Here is a 6,000-nt window from a genome sequence, read left to right as displayed (position 1 = left end):
TAAAATACTTTGCAAAGACTTAGAACTTTAAAAATTTGCCTTCTTAATGTTGATAGAAACTGTTTTGATGCAATGAAGAAACTCTCACACTAAGCATATCTGAAAATGGAAAATATGAGAAATATTTCTATATGGGAAAACAATCCTTTAATGCTGGGAAAGTCCAGGCTCTGAAACTGCTTTGATGCATGTGACTGTCACACAGATGAGTTTCCTGGGGCAGAGAGAGTGCGGGGGAAAGTGTTAATCCAGCATGCTCTCCATTTTTCCAGTAATCGTTTGTTGCTGAGTTTGTCACAATCCTCTATTTCTAGTAATGATGCTTTTCTGTGCCTAAGGTTGGCATGTGCATAATGACTCACGGGTTGCTAAGAAATATAATACCTGGGACAGATATTTTGTAGAAAGATCCAACCAAGCAATAAAATCTCTCACTTGATTTATTAGATCAAGTTGTAAATGCTTTAGTTATTCCCACCCTTGGAAATAACATGCCAACAGCTAGCATTTTGTCGCTAAGGTATGGGATAAACATTAAGTAGGAGTTTGATCTTGCTTGTTCACTATCTTCCCCGTATACCTAAAGGTAAGAAAAAAGATTATCCAGAATCTTGATTTGGTCAACTTTGAAATGGTCATAGTTGGAGTAGATGATTGTGCAGGGCCTTTCCAACTGAACTATTCTATTCTATTCTGCTCTGTTGTTCTTTCTGCTATTGTATTTTATTTTGACTCATACTCCTAGAGTATGACATGCCTTCCACAATTGCTACTGTCTCATAATCCCAAGATCACAAAAGAGCAGGTAGACAACTATAGTAAGCTGGGTATTTCAGCTTTACACACCTCACATCATGATAAATAAATTCCATACTATATACTTGGACTGTGCAATGTATATTTTTAGTTCTTATTTTCAACTACTTTTTTATTTTTTATTTTTGCAAGAGCAAGAACAGGAACTGTAAAAATGAAAGAAGTGGAACATTTTTTTGTAGGAATTCTGTATTAGAGCCTTTGTGTGGAATATTAAACAAAAAAAATACTAGGAACTTCATGCTTTTGTTATAGTTAGTTTAACCCTTTGTTCAGACCTTGGGCACTTAGGGAAAAATATTTTTAAAAATTTTTCCCACAACATAAGCAAAGCAATTGTGAATAATTACTTACTGCATAATTACTTATAGTAAAAGAATATTATAACGTGTCTGAGGCAAAACAACAACCAAAGAACATCATCATCAGTTGCCTTCTGAGCTCTCATTACACTACATATAAAGCATTCTTAATTATGCAAAATCTGTACTAAGAATCCCTCAAGAAAAATTTGCTGGCAGAAACAAGTTGTTTATGCTTTATATCCCCCTTTCTTAGGTAAAACAGTTATTTATTTTAATTTAGAATTAATTACTTTGCTTATGTTCTGAGTCTAATTTCTCTTATGAGAAATGTTCTTATAAACAAAAACCATCTTTCTGACTCTACCTCTGTCGCTGATTATTAGGTCTGCTTTGCCCAAAACAATAAAGGCTAGAAGTAACATTTCAGTATTATTTATTTTATTTTATAATATATTCTAAAATAAGAAAATTTGAAAATTAGGCCTCAGGTGGTGGGAAAATCATGGTTCCCTAAACAAGAGGCTATGTCAGAAACGCGACCACCTGAGTTCTAACCTACTCAGTCACTGGTTATGAACCACAAGGGTTGGAGATTGTGTAAGTTTAAGACCATTTAAGAGGTGAAAGCTCTAAAATTAGTTATCTCCCTTTCGTTTCAACCAGTCCCTTTCCCAGGATAAGTGAAAAAATAAGAGTTCCCTAACAAGCAAAGGAGCAACAGGCAAAAAAAACAGCAAATAATTACTAGATACAAAATTGCTAAATCTCACAAACCTCACAGGAAAAAAGAGATCCAAAATGGCTTAGCAACCCCTTCCACACACAAGATGGGGTTTCACAGAGGAGCATGTGGCTTGAAGACAAAGTGAAGATGGTGTCAACCTTCCCCCTGCTTCATTATTTCTCTGGCAGCTGGATCTCCATGGAGAAAGGCAACTGGTATTCTCTGGATCAAGAGGTAGAACTCATGGAGGTCCTTATGGCAGGAGATGACAGACAGCTGGAGTGCCTTGGACACCATGGTTTTCGCACTTTGTCCAAGGGCTGTAGTGGGTTGTATTCCTCAGGGGTCAGGGTTGGGACCAGCACTGTTTACCATCTTTGCTAGTGACATGGACAGTGGGATTTCTTGCACCCTCAGTGAGTTTGCTGACATCACCAAGCAGTGTGGTGCAGTCGACTTGCTGGAAGGAAGGGAAGTGGTGTCATCCTGAGAGATCTTGGCAGGCTTGAGAGGTGGGACTGTGTGAACCTTGTGAAGTTCAGCAAGGCCAAGAGCAAGGTCCTGCACCTGGGTTAGGGCAATCCCAAGCACAAGTACAGGCTGAGCAGAGAGTGGATCGAGAGCAGCTTTGAGGAGAAAAACGTAGGGATCTTGGTTGAGAAGAAGCTCAGTATGAACTGTCAATGTGCCCTTGCAGACCAGAGAGACAACTGTGGCCTGGGCTGCATCCAAACCAGCATGGCCATCAGGGCACTTCCTCTGCTCCACTCCCATGAGACCCCACCTAGGGTGCTGTGTCCAGCTCGGGGGTCCCCAACAGAGGAGGGACATGAACCTGGTGAAACAAGTCCAGAGGAGAGCCATGAAGATGATCAGAGGTCTGGAGAACTTCTCTTATGAAGACAGGCTATGAGAATTTGGGTTATTCAGCCTGGAAAAGAAGAGGCTCTGAGATACCCTGTAGCAGCCTTCCCTTACCTAAACGGGGCCTAGAGAGAGCTGGAGAGGGGCTTTTTAGAAGGGCAGGAAGTGATAGGACTAAGCAGAATATCTTCAAACTTAAAGAGGGTGGCTTTGGATTAGCTATTAGGAAGAAATTGTTTTATGTGGGAGGCTGTCCTGGGGGGGATCCACCAGGAATGCCCTGGGACACTACAATGGTCTAGGAAAAAGCATTGTCCTAAGGTTCCCACCTTCCCCATGTCTATCACTAGTTGTACCCTCCCCTGGCAATGTCTATCAACCAGTTGTACCATCCCCAGTTCTGGAAAGTTCCTAGTTATATGTCCTGTGATTGGTTTTCTCCCTGAAACCACTCCTTTCCCTCTCTCCCACTGGATCACCCCATTCCTACTCCTCCCATAAGCCCCTATCCCATTGGCCCCTACGTACCCTGATCCCGCCTCTCCTTCCCCAGTTATAATCCCCGACCCCTCCTCTGGAGGGGGCTCTCAGAGTGTGTTTCCTTTTCAAGAGGTGGTCTCCCTGCATCTTCCCTGCCTTTTCCTGCCTTTTTCTACCCTTGCTGAACCTGCAATAAACCCTCGAGAACAACACTGCTCTGGGTGTTGTCCATCATTTGGTGGATTAATCCTCATCGCTATCTAGGCTCCTGTCGATCGGCTGGCAGTGGGCTTCCCTGCAGGACCAAGGTCCAGGGCGGCCGCAGTTTCATGTGAGGGTGGTGGGACACTGGAATAAGTTGCTCAGAGATGTTGTGGATACCCCATCCCTGGAAGTGTTTAAGGGGAGGTTGTATAGGACCCTGAACAGACTTGATGTAGTGGAAGGTGTCCCTGTCCATGGAAGGGAGGCTGGAACTAAGTGATATTTAAGATACCTTCTAACCCAAACCGTTCTATGCTTCTAAGATTCTATGACAGACCACCAGTGGACCTTCAGTCCACTGTTGATAAAGAAAAAACAAAACACCACTTCCCTGTCTTTTATAGTTTTGCTAGTTGTATTCTCTTATCTTCTGGCACCTGTCCTCCACAAATGCATTATGCATCTGGTAAAGATTTTGTTTTCTTTTTCTCATTTTCTGTCCCCTTCATTACACATGTTATAATCTCCCTAACTTTTCCCTTATTTGCAGCTCTTCTTAATTCTCCTCTCTCTGAGCTTTCCTATCCTCTTTCCCTGCTATTCCTATTTAACCCTTCATAATCTTCATGCATTTGAACCCCCTCTTCCATTTATTCCATTCATTCAATTTATTCCATTAATTTTGCATGTATAACTTTTTTCCTCTCAAGATCTCTGTCTTTCTCATTGGACCTTTTAAAACACACCTTACAAACATAAGGGCACCATCTTCACTTTTTTATTCTTTGAAATTAAAATTCCTAGAAATGCTGTGGCAAGCTGAGTTAAACCATATTAAAATCAAATATTAAAATGGTGTCATCTGCACTTCTAGGATATTGTTCATGAATCTGATCTTATGAAACTTCCTGCTACAAAATTCAACCTACATTCATCAAGTCTGACGAAAACATAACCCTGTATTTTGTTTAGAGTTGCTTCAGGAAGCTTTGATCCTCAGAGAAAACATGGGCAATTTTCAAAGTGTTGCAAATTGGATTTCCAAGAGCAAGATAAATGAAGTGGTAAAAAACCAAGAACATAAAGACAAATATCCTTTTTCTTCCTTATAATATTTCTATAAACTCATAGTCTTCACTAAAAGTCAAGTATTTGGTGTATGTTTCTTTTTCATATAAAGTTTGATATTGTTTTATAAGTAGTTTTATGTCTCTACTTAGTCTCCAGAACTGAGTGATTTTGTTAGACTGTATTTAAGTAGCTCTCCTAAGAAGATACTGTAGTAAATTTACATCTGACTTTTCCCTGCACTCAGAAAATATAACTTTCCAAGGAAGATATGTTAAAAAAAAAAAAATCCCTCGGCTAATTTTTAAGGATATTACTTCATTTAGGTTTATGTTTGTTCATTTAGCAAGTGTTTATTTCTTGAAAACACACTAAAAGAAATAAAAACCTCTCATTATTCCCTAAACATCTGAGATAATATTTAAGTAGATAATTTCTCTTTAGTAAACTTTCTTCTTCCATCACTATTCTTTCAACACTTTTCTGCAATTTATGCCTGAGATACAAAAGCCCATCAGCTTGGCATTTCTTCACTGCAACCACAGTGTTCCAAAGTGGTAGTAAAAAATGTATGGAACTTACAAAAATCTCATCTGCCTCTTTGGATACTTTAATATCTGATTCAGCATGAATGAAAACTTGATTTTCTTGCATTACAAGATTTTTTTTTAAATTTTCTTTCTTTTTTTTTTTTTTTTTTTTTTTTTTTGACAAGAGGTCATCTAACTGATTTCCCATCCTGTGTCCTCACACTCAGTAGGAGTTACCGTGATTAAGCTATCTTTGGCAGATGTTAACTAGCCTGCTTTGGTGATAGAACACACAAGAGATCCATTAATCTATCCAGAAGACCTTTGCAACCTCTCATGGACTTTAGAAAGACAAACCATTTCCTAATATCTAGTGTCCTTGTTTTCATATAAAATTGAGGGGTATTTTTCCCTTCTCTTTTCATACAGCAAGTCATAACTGCTCTCTCCAGAACATTTTTTTTCCCATACAGAAAGGGTGCTGTCAGTTTTCATACAAATAAGGCGATAAAGGTGTGGAATCATGATAAAATGAAAGGCAAGGCTTTATTCTGGAAGGATTACAACTGATGAAACCAAGTAAATAATTTAGTTCATGGAAACTGTTTTTTAAAATCTGTGGAAAAGGGCACATCACCTAGATATTTATGTATTATATATGATAAATTAGACATTCTATATTATATATTCTATATATTTTACATTTGGGATGGGGCAACCCTGCACATACATATAGACAGAGGAATGAGAGGCTGGAAAGCATTGCCACAGGAAGGGACCTGGGGGTCCTGGTAGATGGCAAGTTGAAAATGAATCAGCAGTGCCCTGGCAACCAGGAGGACCAATCCTTCCCCAGAGGGCATCAGGCACAGCTGGGCAAGGGAAGGGATTGTCTCACTCTGCTCTGCACTGGGGCAGGCTCACTTCAAGTGCTGGGGCAGTTCTGGGTGCCACAATATAAAAAAGACATTAAGCTGTTAGAGAGTGTCCAAAGGAGGGCAACAAAGAT

This window comes from Vidua chalybeata, chromosome 3 (assembly GCF_026979565.1).
Source record: "Vidua chalybeata isolate OUT-0048 chromosome 3, bVidCha1 merged haplotype, whole genome shotgun sequence".
NCBI classification, from domain to species: Eukaryota; Metazoa; Chordata; class Aves; order Passeriformes; family Viduidae; genus Vidua; species Vidua chalybeata.
Note: the sequence above shows the minus strand (reverse complement) of the source record.